Here is a 20,583-nt window from a genome sequence, read left to right on the forward strand (position 1 = left end):
TCTGGGTGCAGGAAACTGTTGCTACCTTAAGCTCTGTTGTGGCTGACATGCAGACACTGGACTCTGTCGAAGCCTGTCCCGTGTGTCTGTCCCTCTTCATTACAACAGCATGGACGATCTAGACCCTGTACTACACTACTGCAGTAAGCAATACATCACTGGTGATTCAGTACTCAGTCTTTAAACTATACTACAGGGTTAATCATTACATCACTGCTGATTCAGTACTCAGTCTTTAAACTGCTCTGTAACATTAATCAATACACCACTGGTGATTCAGTACTCAGTCTTTAAACTGCTCTACAACATTAATCAATATATCACTGGTGATTCAGTACTCAGTCTTTAAACTACACTACCGCATTAATCATTATTTCACTGGTGATTTAGTACTCAGTCCCTACAGTAAATTACTTCAGTGCCATCATCTGTGATCCAGTACACAGTTTCTGTACTACTTTATTGTATTTAAATATTACAGTACAAAACTGTAGAACACGTTCTTCTTGTAAGCGTCCCAATGCACTTTACAAATGAATTCAAATGAACACTGAAAAAATCAGAATCAGTAAATGTGAACTGGTTTGGACTAATAGTCCACTGTAAGAGATACAGGCGCATAAGAAGAGTGAACACATCACGAAACCCGATTAAAGAAGCCAGCTGAAGCTGCCCCTCTTCCCTCCAGAGAGAGGCTTTATGGGACAGTTACATCACAGTGATCCAGACCCCACGCCCCCATGCTCCCACGGTGCGGTCATCGCCCCCGCCCTGGTTATGCGCTGCGTATTCGGGGGGCTGACCCCGGTCCCACGGGCCCGGAGCCAGCTGGCAGGGGGAGGTTAGCTCAGGTCACCCGAGTCCCAGCAGCTCTGGCAAGGCAGCCGCGCCCGGGAGAGCTGCAGCCGGGCGGATAAGTTTTAATTAACTTTGCTGCGTCAGGAGGAGAGGTGCAGAGAAGGGCGAATTTCGGGAGAGAGGCACGGGGCGGAGAGGTGAGCTTCGTACCCTTCTCCGGCTAATGAGAGCCAACCTGACGTGACCCCGCCCGCCAACGCCATCCGCCGCGACGCCGCGGCCAGAAGGCGCTGCAAGCTGAAAATCCGCCCGCCGCTACCCCCACCTCTGCTCACGTACCCTAAAACTCTCTCCGGCTGCACACCCCTTTCCCTCCTCGCACTGACAGGAGTCAATACTCCCTCTTTCACACCCCACCTTTATCTGTTTTTCCATTATTCCTGGAAGCGAAGTGTGGTTTCATTCCAGCACATCGAATGATGCAAATCACAAAAAAGATTTTTTTTGATTTTCAAAAAAGACATTTCTTAATTGTCGCTTAGGACTTTCATTCACCTTTTTAGCACGTCGTTTTATCACAATCTTGCGAAGAGCTGAGAACGAACCATGTAGCGCTCAGACAGAAACACAGGATACCCAATCTCCCCCGCAGCTATGAAATGGTTTGACCCCTGAGTGGGTGCAGAGCTTAATGAGAAAACTGCAGGTCAGAGATCAGGAGAGGGAAACCAGGCAAACAGGCAAACAAAAAAACTGCAGCCAGCATTAGCTTAACTGCTTGAAAACAAGTGATTTCAAGATGTGACTCAAAATGTGGGTGCAGAATTTTGCATAAATTACAGGTCATTCCATAAAGTTTTTTTTATTATTATTTAAGTATGTTTATTGGTGGGCAAGCCAAAGACATCAAGGGAGTGTCATATTACTGGCTTTTGTACTATTTGAGCTGGCTAAAACTTAAATTTGTCATAAAATGATAAACACTTATAAAAACAAACAGTATTGCTTCACTTTTCATGAGATCAATGACTTCAAATTTTGTGTATATGTGTGCGTGTGTGTGCATGTGCGTGTGTGTGTGTGTGTGTGTGTGTGTTGAGGGAGGGTGGACGGTAGCATGTGCATGAAACATAGTCTTTGCTTTTCATATTTTTTATGCAAGGACAAATACTGAGTGTGGCATATGCATTAGCATTTTCTCTGTGAAATAACTACTGGTGTGACAAGCATGACAGCCAGGCAGGAAGACGTGCCGCTCTGTGGAGAGTGGATATTTCACAGAGGAACAGAGAGCTATTTGGAGGGAGGCCTTTGATCTGGTCTCTGACTCGGGGGCGCAGTGGGACAGCAGCACCCCTGCGATTGTGCTGGCACCCCAGAGAGGAACCGTGCAGGCGCCCTCTCGGCTGGGGGGCGCTCACAGAGGAAATCTAAAGGCAGGTTTAAGGTGCCCTGTGGACCTCCTCCTCAACCACAATAGGACCGAGCCCATTTTAGAACATGGGGTCTGCAACACACAAAACCAAGTGCATTGAATTGGGGTTTATAGAAGGTGCCGAAGGAAAGCGTTTGGTTGGATACGGCAGGTATTTAAATACTGGCTTTGTAGAGGGGCGTTTACATTGGGTTTATTTTCAAGCTCTTATCAGCTCCAAATGTATTCTTTGCTTCAATGAGACCTGTTTTTGTAACATATGAGAAAAACTTCACTAAGAATCACTAAGATGTAACATTACTTCTGAGATTTGTGTGTGTGTGTGTGTATAGGTATGTGTGTGCGTGTGTGTGTGTGTGTGTAGGTGAGTGTGTATGAGATATATAGAGCCTATCTTGCCCAAAAAGTCTTCAAAAGTTTACAGAAGCAAATTATTTCCTACTTTAGGAACCCAATTATGTGTGTGCTTTTATTTTAATGAATGTGTGGACAGGGCAGAAAATGCAATGAATTGATAAAACAGTCATTAGTATTTAATCACACCAACATCAGCGGTCATTAGCGATGATTTCCAAAATGTTTTTCTAATTTTCCGCTTGTGGTATTAATGGTTTAATTATGCGATTATACACTATATTACTTTGCATGCATTTTGCCATTATGCTCCCAGGCAACAGTTGCTGTTTCGGTTTTGGAATTTGCAGGTCAGCATCATGAATAAAATATCACTTTAAAAAAAAAACAGTTCACGGGGAAAAAAGCGGCAGTTTAACGGGTTTTAACAGAGGCAGCAGGATGTGACGCGTCGTAGCGCGATGGCTCTGATGTTGTTGACACTCCTGTTCCTGTCGCATTTGTCAATTTGTTTTCCTTCCATTTCCTACAGTGAATATTGACGTGGCTGTTGGAAGCCCTCGCGGGGCGAACAGGAACACAAACAAACCCTGCTGCCTTACAGCAAGGCCGGGACGGGGGGAGAGAAACGCTCGGCACCCCCACACCTCCCCAAATCCTTCGCCGCAGCACCGCCTCGCTCGTACGGATAATTAACACGGACAGGCCAATAGGAGGGGAAGCGGGCCTGCGGAACCCTGAAGCTCCTGGAACGAGCCTTATCCTCTGGTCTGAAGGGGCTCAGACAGGTGAGGCTGTAATCAGATGACACTTCACTCTGGATTCGCATTTAGTCTTCGTGGAGGATAAATACACACGTAAAGACATGGAAACAGGAGACAGGGCAGGGCTTAGGAAGAAGGGGTGGGGCATATGAGGAAGGGGAGGGGCATGTGAGGCAGGGGGTGGGGCATAGGAGGAAGGGGTGGGGCCAAGGAGTAAGGGGAGGGGTATGTGAGGAAGGGGGTGGGGCATATGAGGAAGGGGAGGGGCATGTGAGGCAGGGGGTGGGGCATAGGAGGAAAGGGTGGGGCATGTGAGGCAGGGGGTGGGGCATAGGAGGCAGGCAAAGGGGCTCATGGTAGAGACTGAGGAACACAAGAGCAGGGAGTAGGGGCAGGGGAACAGGTGTTCCCCCCTCAGTAGAGCATGTCAACCAAGCCGTGACTTCATGAGTCCCTTATCAGCAGGGTCATCGCTCAGTAATTAGTTTTGCTTTAATGGGCCCTCGTTAGGTCAAGGGATTCCTGTAATCCCCCTATCTGCCCACTTCTTGACGAGCTCTTACCGGTAATCTCTCTAACCTATCTGCAACTGTCTGCGGTGTGCTGGGAAGCAGAGGCACGATAATGAGAAATACTCCTGTAAACACCCCCCTCACCATCGCTGTCTGGGCCTCCTCATGGAGACTGCAGTTAAATCAGCTCTCTCTCTCCGTCTCTCACCCACACGCTTACTCACACACACACACACACACACACACGCACACACACACACTCACACACACACACACACACACAAGCACACACGCACACACACACAAACATAATTAAACATACCCCGCACAAATCCTCACCACACAAAAAATGAAGGCAAATGCACAGCAGACTAAAGGAGCACATGCTACGACACATCCACAAACTCTGCATTAAAGCAAAACAAATTTTTCCCACAAATATGGGGGAAAAACAGGGAAACGCACCCATTTATCGCTCCCAAGCCCACCCAGATAGTTAAGCCTCTGAGATGAAGCCTAATTAAGGTCTAATTATCAACTGTGAAAGCCCCACCCTCTACAGGTGCTGACACTACATGTGCTCATTAATATTCGCGGCAGGGTTATGCAATGGCGGGAGCAAACAGGATGTAATTGAAGGCAGTTTAACTTCATGAGACAAGATAATTGGGATGGAGGGGGGAGCAGATAAATCTGCAAACATTTAATTGAGACTTTACGCAAGAAAGCATAAAACTGTACAAAGGGCCTTTTTAATTCCATCTAGTGATCCATAGAGTAATGCAGACATTTCCAGTTTAACCCCTCATTAAACAAAAACTACCAAACAAGCACAATTTCACCTTCTGAAAATGCATGATACACACAAACACCACAAGCAGTCTAAGCTATGAAAAGACCTGGTAGTTTTAGATGCAGATGTATTAAGGTTGTGTACTTCAGAGTAATGGATACTCACTCCTGTCCATCTGGAGCAGGTTAATCCTGCTGTGTTTCTCGACTCAAATCTACCTTCTCTGCTAGCAGAATGCTGTGTGGAAGGGGTGCAGGGCACTATGCTGTGCGGCCATGTTGGTGAGGTCAGAAGGGGTCATGGGGTTACGCCAGCCCAGGTAATGCGGGCTGACAAGGCAGTGGTTCTACTCGGCTAGCGCCACACCAAGCGGCTAGCGCCTCACCAAGAGGCTAGCGCCTCACCAAGCGGCTAGCGCCTCACCAAGAGGCTAGCGCCACACCAAGCGGCTAGCGCCACACCAAGAGGCTAGCGCCACACCAAGCGGCTAGCGCCACACCAAGCGGCTAGCGCCTCACCAAGCGGCTAGCGCCTCACCAAGCGGCTAGCGCCACACCAAGCGGCTAGCACCTCACCAAGCGGCTAGCGCCTCACCAAGCGGCTAGCGCCACACCAAGCGGCTAGCGCCTCACCAAGCGGCTAGCGCCTCACCAAGAGGCTAGCGCCTCACCAAGCGGCTAGCGCCTCACCAAGAGGCTAGCGCCACACCAAGCGGCTAGCGCCACACCAAGAGGCTAGCGCCACACCAAGCGGCTAGCGCCACACCAAGCGGCTAGCGCCTCACCAAGCGGCTAGCGCCTCACCAAGCGGCTAGCGCCACACCAAGCGGCTAGCGCCACACCAAGCGGCTAGCGCCTCAAAGGCCATTGTTAAAGTCAGCATAAAGTTGAAATGAACACTGTGGTCGTTACTCTTTCTATTGATAATAAAAAGGATACTGCTTATTAACTACGAACTTAATAAAAAGTGTGAGTGTAAAAGAAGAAAATAATCAAAAAAGGAAATTGTATATCCTTTGGCTTATCATAGTTATTAACTCAAATTACTTTTATATGCAGAAAAAAAACAATGTTTCAGCACTTTCTGTGCTATTATTTCTGTATTATTTGAAACTGGTGATGATGATGAAGTTCAGGCAGTAGCAGTGAGATAGAGTAAACCGTGCTGATGAGGGAGGCCATGTTAGTCAGGTACAGTACAGTGAGCTGGTGTTGGGGTATTCCCATCATGCCTCAGCGTGCAACCTTGCGCAGCTCACCCTTCCCGTGACCCTGAAAGGCAGGACAGGAGGGACCCCGCCAAACCCGACAGGAGGGCTGAGGTGTGAAAGACCACGCAGGAAATGAGATGCAGCTCGGTGTTTAACCAGCCTTCCTGCCCGCACACGCCCGCACGGCGGCTAACAGGTCGACCAAACGCGCTCCCCCCTCCTGCGAGACCAGCACCACATCTCATTCTGTCCGTACTTCCACTACCTGCTCCCAATGCTGAAACACGCTCCCTGAAAAACTCCGGTGCCTCCTGCCTTCTGACCCGCTGAATATTCTCTCCAGTGGATTCGTGCGGGAGAGACTTGCTTAGCGTTTTATTACTTGTTCTATTTTATCTACTTCACCAGGGTGGCCAGATTTGGGGTTTTCCATCATTTGTAAGGGTTTATGAAAGATTGATGGGGGATATTTCAGTGTAAGTATGAATGAGAGACTATGGTAGGTGGGAAAAATGTAAAGGAGGAATATATAAGGCAATAGTCTTGGAAATCAGATTGGGAGTTAACCAGGGACGTGAGCTTTCCCATTGTCACAGGCATCTGGCAACAATTCACAATACGCAGCACCCCCATTTATTGCCTGCAAAAGTCTAATTTAGTTTGCAGAAAGCAGACTGAAGCCATAAATAACCATTTTCAGACCAATGCTACACAATCAGCGTGCTCTCTCTGCCGCGATGCCAGGAAGGACGGGGGCGGAGCAGAGCGCCGCTCCCCCTCTTTGGCTGCTGTCAGTCATTGTGCTGTTTGCAGAAGCTCGGGAAGCGTTCAGCACCACGGACAGCAGCAGGCCAGCCCCACAGGCACGCACAGCCGGGGCTGATTGGTAATCAGCCCAGGTGTCGCTCGCTGCGTCTGTCGGGCCTTTTGGAGGCCGAAAGGAAACGTGGCGTGTTTCGGCTCGCCAAGGCCTCCCTATCTCAGCCGTCTGAAGCACGCCCCGAGCCTCCCCAGGCCGACGGCCTTTAAGGGCTTGTTTCTGTGTCGGATACATCGTCTGTTTTTCTGAACCCCCAAAGGAGAAGGTAAAGGGAGGTGTAGCCCGATGGCCATCTGTTGCTGTCTCTTTATCCGCTCCCCATCCAGCCCTGGGACCACGCCCATCACAACTTCTGCTTTTTCTTAGACAAGAACAAAAGCACAACACTGTTTCTTTAATTTTGTGTACATGAACTCAAACAGAAAATAATGTTTGTGGGGGGAAAATACCCACACCCAACCGAGCTATAAGCACCTAGAGAACTATTGATTACAGCCCTGGATACTTGAAAAATAGATTTTTCACCAGTGTTCACCATGGAAACCTTTTCTCTATTGTTGGATTATTACCCTTTATCATCATTATCTGTAATGACATAATCCAGAATCTTCCACTGCAGTGACACTCAACAGAGAGGAAGTGTGCAGGACCATTAGAGGTGACACCTCCCCATAATCACCCCTATAACTGGGGAAGCAGCAGTGACAATATTATTCATTTCTATCATCCTCTGCTCTCCTGTGTACACAGACCTAACATATGATCTGAGTAAAAACCGGCTATCCACTCAATAAAACGCTTTTTCCTCATCAAGAGAAAAAAGGCCCACATTCACATGTTTGAGCATTGTGACACAGAGCAAGCAATTACCTAAAAAATTACCTAGTAAACTCATTGCACTCTGTGGCCTGTTAGAGGGTACTTTAATGGAGAACACAAGAGAGACTTTTAGAGGAAGGAAAGACAAAACAACAGCAACAAATGCAACAAACAACAGCACGCATCACTTTGTTTAAGTGAACAGAAAGTTAAGAAGGGAAAGTGAAAAGAGAGGGAGACGGGGACAGAAGTGGAATTCAAATTTTAACGACTCCCTGTATTTATCTAGTGTTGGGGCACAACATACAAAACCAACCAATCGACAATGTACGAATATAAAAAATGAGATAAAACATAAACAAGAAAAAATAAAAGATTTAGCCTGAAGTCAAAACAAAAAATGTTAAAAAACACTATCAAGAATCACCCAAAGGCATCTGCAAATATTACTGAGAGAGAGAGAGAGCGGGAGGGAGAGAGAGAGAGAGAGAGAGAGAGAGAGAGAGAGAAAGGGTGAGAGGGAGGGAGGGAGAGAGAGAGAGGGAGGGAGGGAGAGAGACTGTCACAAGGACCAGGGGACAATGGTGTTAATCCCCTTACTTCACAGAGCTGACAGTGTAGAAGGCAGGGGGCCCACAAATCACTTACCAGCCGCTCAATGCCCCCCACCCCCCACCCCCCCCCCCCCCCCCCCACACACACACTCTCTCTGAAAAGCACCCCATCTCTGGCCACTCTAGAGGTGGAAGCCCAGAGTAGAAACAGAGCAAAATTCAATTTCAGCATCCATCTACTGCCACACTTCAGTCACACAAGACATTTTCCTCTTTTTTTAAAATCAATTTCGATTTCCATATCGTTCCTCTTTTCCAATATGGTTTGGCACGGTGGCTGGGGGGTGCCGGGGTGGCGTGGGCACTCAGATCGATTCTGGAAGGGGAGATCGCATAGATAGAATTGAAATTGAAGGACGGACTCACTCAGAGCTCTGAGATCAATGGCGGAGTGGTTACTAAAAACGAGCTCACAAGATTAATTAACAAATTAACGGATTGTTTAAATGGCGGGAGACGACCTCGTGTGGAAACTTTATTTAACAGCTGCATGTCCAGTTCCACGCACAGTCTGAAGAGAGGAATACAGGAGAATATGTGGGATGGATGATATGGAAAAATATGGAAGACAGTAAAGCCTCCAGTGCATTCCACAGCGAGGAACGCAGCACAGGAAAGATTACCCCTGCTGAGACTTAGATTTTCTTTTTTCTAAATATCAATCCAGTTTCCCAATTCCACACTCCTGTCCGGGGGAGATTATTCAAGGTTAAATTACCTGCAAAAAGGAAAGAAATAAATTATGTCTGGGGCAGATCAAGATGGATTTCAGGATGATTCCCGGTCTGGTCCACAACTCATTTGAAAATGACGCCCCCGTCTTCCCTCCCCCTTTAATTACAATCCATCACCCGCCTGTCCTGTCTGGGGGGTCCGGCTCTGGCCGGCAATGCGTCAAGCCTGCCAGCGCGTCAGGTGACCAGGGCGCCGCTGAACCAGCCGCTGTCAGGCACAAAGGCCGAGCGAGCCAATCAGGGGGCTCCATCCACACCGCGGCGGGAGCCCCTCATTATGCACGGGACAGGCGTGCGAAAGCGAGGCCTCTCCCCAGAATTAAGGCTGCCAGCGCGTCGCTGTCCCGGGCCTGCGCCCATTGGTCAGCCGCGGTGAGGTCACCCGGTGAGGGCGTACGGAGAGTCAGAGCGGACCGGGCTCCTGGATCCTCTGCTCTGCCTGCAGACGGAGGCTGTAAGGCCCCTGATCTCAGAGCAGCCCTCAGATGCAGACAAAGGGAGAGGCAGACTGGTAAACAAACAGAGCGCTGCAGAGAAGCAGAAAAGATGTTTTAGGAAAGAGAGATAAATGGAGAGGAGGAGAGGGAGGACAGGCGGGAGAGAGACAGCGGGGGAATGAGTGATGGAGGCAGGGAAGCGGCTAAGGCCCGGATGCAATCAGCATTCGTCCTTAACTTCGACTCGCAGAAAAACAACCTCTTTACCTCCGTGTTTTCAGCGCAGACAAAAAAAGCCATTCATTCTGCCGTTCGCCAAACCTGCCAAAATGGTGTTTGTAAAGAAGAAAACTAACACTTGTTTTTCATTCGGACCCAACCTTAAGGACAGACTATCATTGAATCCAAGTCTAATATTCCACGGCCGCTTGCTCCGTTTGGAGCGCAGGCAGCCTACGCCTATAATTCAGGGTTCACATAAAAATGAAATAATCCAAACACATTTGCAAGCTCATTTCCCAAACTGCCTGCTCCTCTGCACGGCCGCCCAACTGCTCTCAGACAAAGAGCACGGGAGAGGCTGAGTGGGCTCATACAGCAAGACCAGCCCAGACAGGTGAAGAGATATACCCTGCCAATAAAGCCTGTGTGCGTGCGTGTGTGTGTGTGTGTGAGAGAGAGAGAGAGAGAGAGAGAGAGAGTGGAGTGGGAGAGAAAGTGAAAAGGAGGAGGAATGAAAGAATAATTCAGCACCTGGGGTTCCTTTGTCCTCCACATACACCTCTCTCCAGCTCCGGCTGCCAGTCATCGCAGAGCTGAGAGACTGGACTGAGGGTTCCTCACAGTGAATGTTCACGCGCACACACACACACATACACACGCACACACACACACAAGCATAAGTACACACACACACACACACAGAAAAATATACACATCACACATACACATGCATGCGCACAAACACCCCCACACACACACATACACACATACACACATGCACACACACTCACATACACACACACACACAGAAACATACACACACCCACACACACATATACACATGGACGCACACACTCACATATACACAGGCACGCTCATCTACATACATACACACACACCAAACACATGCATACACGTACCTGCGAACACCCACATGCATTCACCCATGCTCTCCATCTCCCACTCATGTGTCAATGCACGCAATCATTTTTTTTCCATACCGAAGAATTGAGTAATCAGTGCTATTTACTGAAAAACTGATTTACACAAGTGCTGGTACCTGAAAACAGTTCTTCAGCGACACACAAAGCAGCAGATTCTCTGGAATAAGAGGCTGCCATCGCTGATGGCAGAAATGGAGAAATACTTAGACAGTGATAGAGAGGTCTGTGATTTGCAGTCCTCTTACAAATAGTCTGTGTACCTTCTTGCTACTAACATTTGTACACACCCTAGGCTTCAAAAATAAACAATAAATACTTGCCCCTTGTGGTGTATTTGCTTTGCTAAATCTTGGAATTTCAATTCTATCAAACATATGTATTTTCACACATACATGCAGGCACATGCATACAAACATGGACACTGCATGCACACAGGAGCTACGTTTAAATGTTTAAATTTTTTTTAAAATTCCCAAGCCCTGTTTATAAGTTAAAGAGGTTTTTCACGAGTGGAGGTGAGAAAGAGAGAGAGTGTGTTAAAAACACTCCCACTTCAGTGGGCCCACGATATTGTGTAGAAAACAGATAAATGAAACGCAGCAGCTCCCACTCCACAGCGCTGTCTGAATGCCGATATTCATCCTGACTGTCAGAAAACATATTTCAGCTCTCCGTCCAGAAACTAAACGCAGCACACCTGGTCTGGGGAGCATTTAACTCCATCCAGGCGGGCGGCAGCGTATGTGCCTGCATGCATGTCTTTATGTGCGCATTTGTATGTGATGTTTCTGGTACGTTTCTGTACTCTGCGGAGAGCCAATAACCCCTGCAGCGCTTGGGAAAGGAGACACATTAGTGGTGTTGACAGGAAGCCGACGCACAAGCCCCCCCCCCACCAGGAGCCCCCTTCGCTCCTTCCCTCTGAGAGAGACTCATATTCCTCCCTATCTAACCTCTCTGCAGGGCCCCTGCACCACCCCTCTCACATATCCCTATGCTTCTCAGCAGCATATCTATACGGTTCTGCCCCTAAACACACACAAGCGCACACACTCACACTTAGACACACACACACACACAAGCACACACACACACTCACACTCACTCACACTCACACTCAGACACACACTCACACACACACACACAAGCGCACACACTCACACTCACACACACACACACACACACACTCACACTCACTCACACTCACACTCACACACACACACACTCACACTCACACTCACTCACACTCACACACACACACACACACACACACACACACACACACACTCACACACAAACACACACACAAGCACACACACTCACACTCACACACACACAAACACACACACAAGCACACACACTCACACTCACTCACACTCACACTCACACTCAGACACACACTCACACACACAAGCGCACACACTCACACTCACACACACACACACACACACACACTCACTCACACTCACACACACACACACTCACACTCAGACACAGACACAGACACAGACACACACGCACACATATACACACACACACACATCCTGTATATACACATGCAATCACACACACATGTACATACACACGCACGCACACAGAGTCATCATTTTAACCCTTTAGATACCAGTACAATTCCTAAAGATAACTGACACTTTTAAAACTATTTTCATGGATATTCTGAACAAAACTCTTCTTCAAATGATTGTATGTTTTGGAGAGTAACATTTTCTGCAATAGCATTTTCAATCTCATAAAAGAAACATTCTAAATTTGTATTCTGTCCAGGTCTGGTGCACTCACACACTTTCTATTAAACACAGGTACACTATGCACACGTACACACAGAATTTCTCACACACAGAGCACAATAGTCAGTCTCCTCTTCCCATATTTCACGCAGCAGATAAAGCCTACAGGGTGTCAGCAGAGGCAGAAGTTTTCACACTGCACTAATAAAGTGGGAGGCGTGTGTTAGAGGAGCGGAGCGGAGACAGGGAATGGGGAGAGCTCCAGCAGTGCCGTGAGCACGGCCTGTTTATGCAGCAATGCCCTTCTGCGTCCGCAGCAGAGGTGAGAGGGACCGGGGCGTCTTCCAACAGCATCCACCTGTCTCTGAGATCTGAGAGACGGGCAAGGAGTCCGAGGGAAGAAAAAAAAACACAAACATCGCAGGCCCCTCCCTGCTCCCCCCATCCCGGGCGCCCCCCGCCCCCCACCCCCCGCTCCCGGGAACGCTTTCAACCCCATCGGCCAGAGTGATCCTCAGCCACCCCGGCTTCAAAGCGAAAAATCCTTCACCCGACTGTCTCCCCGCCTCTCCCAGTGCGCGGGCTGTGCTCCCCCCCCCCCCCTCCCCCACCGCCACCCCCCCCCCCCCGGCGGGCTGGGAAACTCAGCGGCCTGGACAGCGTCCGCCGCTCCGCTCAGCTCCGCGTGTCACGCCCGGGCTCTGATTCGCTCGCTCTCTCGCGGCCCCTCCGCACGCCCGGGAGCCAAACCCACACTCACATTGAGAGGCCTCGTTCTCCTGTACGCGCTCAGCTTACGCTCGGAGGTCGACAGATCTACGTTTGGGAACAGAAGGCCTTCGGCGGCCCGAGCTCTGTCGGGGCACTGGTCTGGTTGGACACGTTCGGCTGGCTGGATTATTCCGCCGTGCATTGAGATGTTCCGAATGGATGGAAGTCTTAAATGGCGCATTGAGTTATTTTGATTGGCTACATTGAGCTACTCCGATTGGCTGCACGCCGGTGTATTGAAATTGTCAGAGCCGGGTCTATCTCTATGGCTGGCGGGCCGCAGACTCAACGTTTCGCAGACTCCCTCTTCACATCCAGCCGATTAAAGGTGACAAAACACCCACCGCCAGTCCTTCCAAACCAATCAATGCTCTCTTTCTGTGTGAGACCTGCCGGAGCAGACTGGCCCGCTACTTGAGTGCTTTAGTGAATCCGCTCTGAGCGCAGGGAGAACAGAACAAACACTCCAGAACACCGTGAAGCAGCTTTCATGTGCACAATCCAGGGGCAAATAACAAGCTCAGTCAAAGTTCATCCATGTTTAACACTCTGCAAACAATAGATGTAATGGCTACAGCAAGGGAAAGTGGTTCTGCTGCTGTTCACATTGTGCTAGAATCAGCTTAGAGGTACAATTTCAAATAAGGTTCAGTTAATGAAATGACGTTGTTTTTAAAATATAATTATGACGACCACCTGCTTTCCATTTTAGCATCTCTGCATAAATCCTGAAAATTGGCTTCAATTGGTACACTGAAACCTAACCGATACTCATGGTTCACTGTCCTATTTCTTTCATTTCAGATTCTACATCACGAGTCAAGAGAGACGACTTGACACAGCATCCACCTTTAACAACAGGCATGGCACAACAGGCCCTTCCCCAAACCTCTGCCCAACTCCAGTCCTGCCCTATACCTCTCCTACACTCCAGCCCCACCCCATTCCCACTCCAGGCTCTAACCCCACACCATTCCCTTCCCAATACTCCAGCCCCGCCCCATTCCCCTTCCATAGTCTAGCCCCATTCCCTCCCCAATACTCTAGCCCCGCCCCATTCCCCTTCCATAGTCTAGCCCAGGATGGCCCAATCCTGTTCCTGGAGATCTACCCTCCTGTATACTTTCATTCCAACACAAACAAAGCACTCTTAATTCAACAGCTGGAGATCTTGTCACTGCTAATTAGTAGAATCAGATGTGCCAAAAATTGGGGTTGAAATGAAAGCCTCCAAGATGGTAGATCGCCAAGATCAGCAGCCCTGCACTAGCCCTACAAGCACACTGCATTGAATCACATGACAATGTTTCGATAAAACACAAAAATAAAACTTTGCACAGTTAACAGAATCCTAATGAACATTGCCTGAGATAAAATTCCCTCACCAAGGGGAGTGCTTGTTTGGAAATAATTATCTTTACAGCTGGCACAGAAAAGTACAAAAAAAAGTGTGCACACATGACTGATAATTTGTGGAGGTGTGCCGGAATTCACCGCACCTCACTGAGCTCCCCTCAACAATTAGGGCAATTGCTAATTATTTCCCCACTGTATGGTGTGTAACCAGATATTTGTCAAAATGGTGATTATCCAATATGACCCCGCCCGCCCCCAAGCACACACTGAATATCAGGCAGCCCAGAGCCTAATACAATATGCAACAAACAACAGGCTAAATTCCCAGAGCAACCCCCCTGCTAAAACAAACACAATATACCAACAAACAAAGCACCTTCACGGTTCAACGGAAAAGGGTCATTTACAAGCAGAAGACATTCCCATCAAAGAGTGCAGGACATTTCCATCACACAGTGGCAAGACAGGAGATGACAGGGGTGTGCAGAGATGGGGGATAGCCTCTGATTAGAATTTGAAAGAAACAGGTTTCAGGGGAAATAAAAGAGGGTCCTTCTGTTCGTGTGTGTGTGTGTGTGTGTGTTCGTATGCATGCGTGTGAGCGTGTGTGTGTGTGTGTGTTCGTATGCATGCGTGTGAGCGTGTGTGTGTGTGTGTGTGTCTGAGTGAGCGTGTCTGTTCCCCAGACACATCTGCTGCACTTGTGAGTCCACATCATAATTTACAGCACAATGACCACGCTGCGTAAACCTGCCTCAGGGCAATGAGATCCAAGGGTACAGGAAGGACTGGGCCAGGGAGTCTTCATGAATCCCATCATGGGTGGAGCCACCACGGGCTGTCAATCATTCATCGAATTAAGTCAGTCAGAAGACTTTGTTCTCCACAGCAAATCACTACTAATCATCAAAACCAGCCTCTCACTGATAACACATGACTGCAGGAGAAGGAGAACATTATGGGTGCCCCTGTAGGCTCCCTTGGGTCTAATTGCATTCAGTGCACAAGTGCGCCACCCTTCTGGTGACATATGCACTTTTAAATGCACACTTTCCTCTCTAAAGTATATCATTTGACACTTGCTATTTTCTCCCACCCCTCTGTGTCAATTCTCAGTGTTTAAGAGCAGTTACGTACGCTCCAGCTTTGGCACTGATAATGTGCTGCAGTTAATTAAATGTACACGTGTGTGTGTGTGTGTGTGTGTTTTAAGTTCTCTCTATGACTGGCTTTAAATGCCCTAATGAAAAGCATTGCTGTGAATAAATGAAACTGAATTAAAAACCAGACCAAATCTCCAAACACATTCCCCAGGGATATTACCACACAGTCAATTTTAATCTCTGGGATGTTTGGAAAAAAAAAATCCACAAAATTCATTTAGAAAAGTGAAAATTGAATTAAAGTGAAATCATCAGGCTGGCAGTGTGGTGAAGTTCACTGAGGAGTCGGGATTATTATGCCTATGAGATGAGGCAGCAATGGCCGCTGCATACTTGGACAGGTGTATTAAATGGACCTGCCAGTATGTGTGTGGTTGGTTGTTTCTCTGACCAATCAGCTTCGTGATGATTGGTGGAGGGGATGTTGGGAGGCCCTTGCACCATGTTTGTGATTGGCTGGATGAGTGGTGAGGTTAACAATCACTTGTGAGGGAGGTTGCTTGCCTTTGATTGATGACACAATGGGGGGAATCATTTGGCAAAGTCATCGCTGCAGACTGATTGCACATTAATGATGAACGTGAGATTGCATCTTCAGCAGGACTGCAAAGATGACAATTAGGGCCTTGCAGCTTCACTCTCTTGATTCTAAGTTTGGGGGGGGGTGCTGAGTACGGGGGGGGGGGGGTGGGTGGTGATTGCTCTCATTGTTAGAATTAGCATGCAACTTCTGTGGTTATGAATATATGAATAAAAAAAAATACTAAACAAAGAGTAAGGAAATGAGACAGTGTGTGCGCGAGATTGTAATAAAGTGCCCGGCTCCACCGTGTTATCATGATTAGTATTAATATGCGACTTCCAGGAGAGGAAATAAATAAGGGAAGGCGAGGGGACGGACGAGGCCCGCGTCAGGAGGACAGTAATGTACGCCCGGCCGCGGAACCAGGTCAGAGTGATGGATGGCCCCGCCTCCCACGGGGCGAGGCTCGGGGAATCTGTTTTGTCGCTTCACTCCGGGACACGGCGCTGAGAGTTTTGCTGGATAATTAAGCACCGCACACAGACGCCGCCCTGTCCCGCGCCATCACTCAGCACGCACGCCGGCTGTCACCGGCGCTCGAGAGGACCGGCTCTGACGCCGGACCGCGGCTGCATTGTCCGCGCTGCCGTGATGTAACAGGCCGTGACACAGCGTAATGGCGGCTCACGAGCGGGGAGCCGTATTCCACTGGATGCTCTCCTCAGATTCTGCACAACGTAATCGAACATAATTGCTGCATCATTAAAGCGGGTTGCGCCTGTTGGGAGAATGTCTGGCGCCTGACTGTACGGACTGAATTGCGTCCTGCTCCCAGTGGACGGAGCGCTTCTGCAGGGGGACGTCTTTGTTACAGACCCTTCCTGCTCCTCTCCACAGGCCCCGTCTGCAGCGTGCAGGGGCCGTCATACAGGAGAGAGCCTCGGTCCTAATGAATACACACTCAAACTTTATTATTGCTGTTTATTTGCTCGGCAGATGCACTTATCCATGGCGAACGTCAGTGGTACAATTTAGTATATTATCCATTTATGCAGCTGGATATTTACTAAAGCGACTCTGGTTAAGTACCTTATTCAGCGCTACAAAGGCCAGGCAGGGAACGAAACCTCAAAGTCTCTGAAGCTCTAATTGACTCTCAAGCCCTCTCACACAGTGCAGCTCAGACCTGCTCCTGGAGCTCGGTAAAACAGAGCTGTGCAATTTCAGCCCTCCACCTGGGACCAGCACCGTCCCTGGCCCTGTGCCTTCACAACATGGAAAAGCCATCATCATCATCATCATCATCATCGTCGTCGTCACACTCTTCCTCAGTGGTATGACAGGTCACAGAGAGGACTCTCTCTTAGGCCCTGAGCACCGCTATGGTCAGGGAGGGATTTCAGCCTCTGCTAAAACAGAACGGTGCTCACGCTATTATTATCCCGGGTGCCTGTGGTGATGTTCTAGCACTGAGTACAAAAGGTTGCCATCATCACGCCCTGCCTCTGTTGAAATCAGTATGTATGAATTTATGAATTTTTACCTGCACCTTTAATGAAGAAAGTTCAATGTGCTCCTTTGTGAGTAAAGGGCAGTAGCTTTGCCAGCACTGAACTGCATGACTTAATGTTGACACTAAATCAGGGCTTGTGATAGGATTAAAAGGAGATATCTGGTTTGCTTCCAAATGAGGGTGTTCCAGTGCTAGTCACCTGTACTACGAACCGTAAAGATGTACTCACCTGTACCACAAACCGCAAAACCACAGTCACCCATAGCAAAATTAGAACAGTAGAAGTCAAACTTCACAGCTTGAGATTTTTATCAGTAGCCAAGGAACAGAATTTGAATGTGAACATGCTACATAATGCACTCAGTTTTAATCAAGCACGGAGCCCTACTTCCTACAGCTGTGCTTTGAGCAGAGGCAGAGCTCAGACCAGCAGACCGACAGACAGGCAGACAGTGACTGAGAGCCTGATGTATTTTAGGCCTGTTATTATTGTCTGGTGTGTGGCCTCACCTCAAATAGGAGGGCTAGAACTTTGGAATGAAATAGCGCTTAAATAAAAAGCTAGCAAGCTTAGCGCAGCACTCACAAGCCGAGAGTACCATACCATTCAGGCAGAATGGTGTCTGGCTGTTCTTCATTGTCTGTCAAAGGGGAAGCTGGGACTTTTGGCCATCCATTTTCATGCTTTCTCAGCGCAGCCCACAGACACACAGTGCATTAAGAGGGGCTCAGCAAGTGGGAGGCGATGACAGTGAAGGAGATGAGGACACAGACATAATGGAGTTTACTAACAGCGAGTGCATCACAGTGACAGACACCATTCCCCAGACACTGTGGGAGAGTAAAGACCTCATTCACTGCAGTTTTCCCTGGGGACACATGGTGACACACACACATACATACACATACACATACACAGACATATCACACACACATACACACACACACACATACATACACATACACATACACACACACACATGCACAGACATATCACACACACATACATGCACATACACACACAACACACATACACATGCACACACAAAACACATACACATGCACACACAGGCATATATACACACATGCACACATACACATACACACACACGCACACATACATACATACACACACATATACACACATGCACACATACACACACGCGCACACACACATACATACATACATACATATACACACATGCACACATACACACACACACACACACACACATACATACATACATACATACATACACACATATACACACATGCACACACACACACACACACACAGGCACACACATGCAGGCATTCACAAACAGAAAACAGGTTCATCGTGCATTAAAAGTTATCTTCCTTTATTTGTGTTTCTGAACAGCCGAATGCAGTTCTGAAGGGTCTCATGGTCACACTCAGAGCCCTTCTTCTCATCTCTCCCATCTCCAGAAGAAGCCCGGACTCACAGAAGACTTAGCCTCCCTTGGGAGGCCTGTCTGGATGTTTTTAATATCTGCCTGATATTAAGAGCAGGAGAAAGACTCCAGGTGCTGCCTGTGAGGCAGAGGGTGTGCCTTCTGATGAACGCCAGGGATGGATCTGAAGGGGGCGGATTTGGGGGGTGGGGGGGGATGGGGGGGTTACTGACGCACTGGTGAGAGAATAACATGACAGCCACACAAAATCCCATGCACACACACACACTCTCACACACACACACACACACACAAACACACATAAACTCACACATACACACACACACATACACACAAACACGCACACACACACACACACACACACACACACACACACAGGCTCAAGCACACGAATGTGCCCACATATACGTAGACTGCAGCCCTCTGAAATGCACAGGCACACAAACAGGTGCTCTGCCAACCATAAAGTCATTTCTCCACGATTAAAATCTGTGGAATTAAATCTGGAGTAAAAGGCCATGTCGTGAGAGAACAAATGGGATTATTTTCCTGAAGGGAAAATGAGCGTTTGGGGCCACAGGAAAGAGCGATTACTTTGGCAAGCGAATGGACTGCAGTTGTCCTGGTCTCATCCTGATAAACCACCCCCCACCCGCCGAAAAAAGAGCAGGGGGGAGGGGGGGGGTTATTTATCAAGTAAGAAATGGAATCAGTGTCTGCATCCTCACTCCCCTTACTCACAGCACCTATATCCCATCCATCTACCACCACCAGGAGCACCAGCACCCTGACCTTGGAAACCACCTCATTTAGCTTCAGTTAGCCATTTGTAACAGAGGTAGGGCTAGTGCACATTTCCTACAAGAGCTCTCAGCTTGTGACACCATTCACTCCCTGGGCTTAAGACCCCGGTCCCAGGCCAAGCCAGCCAATCATACGTGAGTGACTGAGGTCATCTTTTGTATTTCGTCCGTGTCATACTCAGGTTTCTTAACAAAATAACATTGGGAAAATAAACCCAGAACCCAGGAACAAATCAAGAACTGGCTCTGCACAGTTTGACAATTTATAAGAATCAGGAAGTGGTGTCAGTAGAACCAGTCTGAAGGTAAAAGGGCATCCAGGGCAGGGGGGTTCTGTCATACAGAGGTCAGAGAGGCTCAATTCAACAACCTCACCACCAACCACCAGACTGGGCAATGCCACAGGTGCACTGTCACACACTCCGTGACATCACCACCCTTCAGAAACCTGTGCCACTCCCACTGGTGCACTCAGAACTGAGGCAGCAAACGGCAAGTTTCAATGGAATGACAACCCACAGAGCGCAAGAGAGTGAGAGAAAGGGGAGAGGTGCTAGGACGAGCGAGCTGGAACCGAAATGAATAAAGCTTCTGTTGAGTAAAGCTCCTGCACTTGGAAATAGCGCCACGTGCAGAGTGTTCGCGACACGGCTGAGGCACTTTCAAACACTCCGGGGTGCATTTCACTCTTAAATCACTTGCATAACCTTGAGCCGTAAAAGAGATTAGAAGAAATATTTCAAATTTCACATTAGGGAATGAGAGTGAGGGAGACAGAGAGAGAACGATGGCCTGATAAGTGGATTAAAGTCCA

Source organism: Anguilla anguilla, chromosome 8, assembly GCF_013347855.1.
Source record: "Anguilla anguilla isolate fAngAng1 chromosome 8, fAngAng1.pri, whole genome shotgun sequence".
In the NCBI taxonomy this organism is placed as follows: domain Eukaryota; kingdom Metazoa; phylum Chordata; class Actinopteri; order Anguilliformes; family Anguillidae; genus Anguilla; species Anguilla anguilla.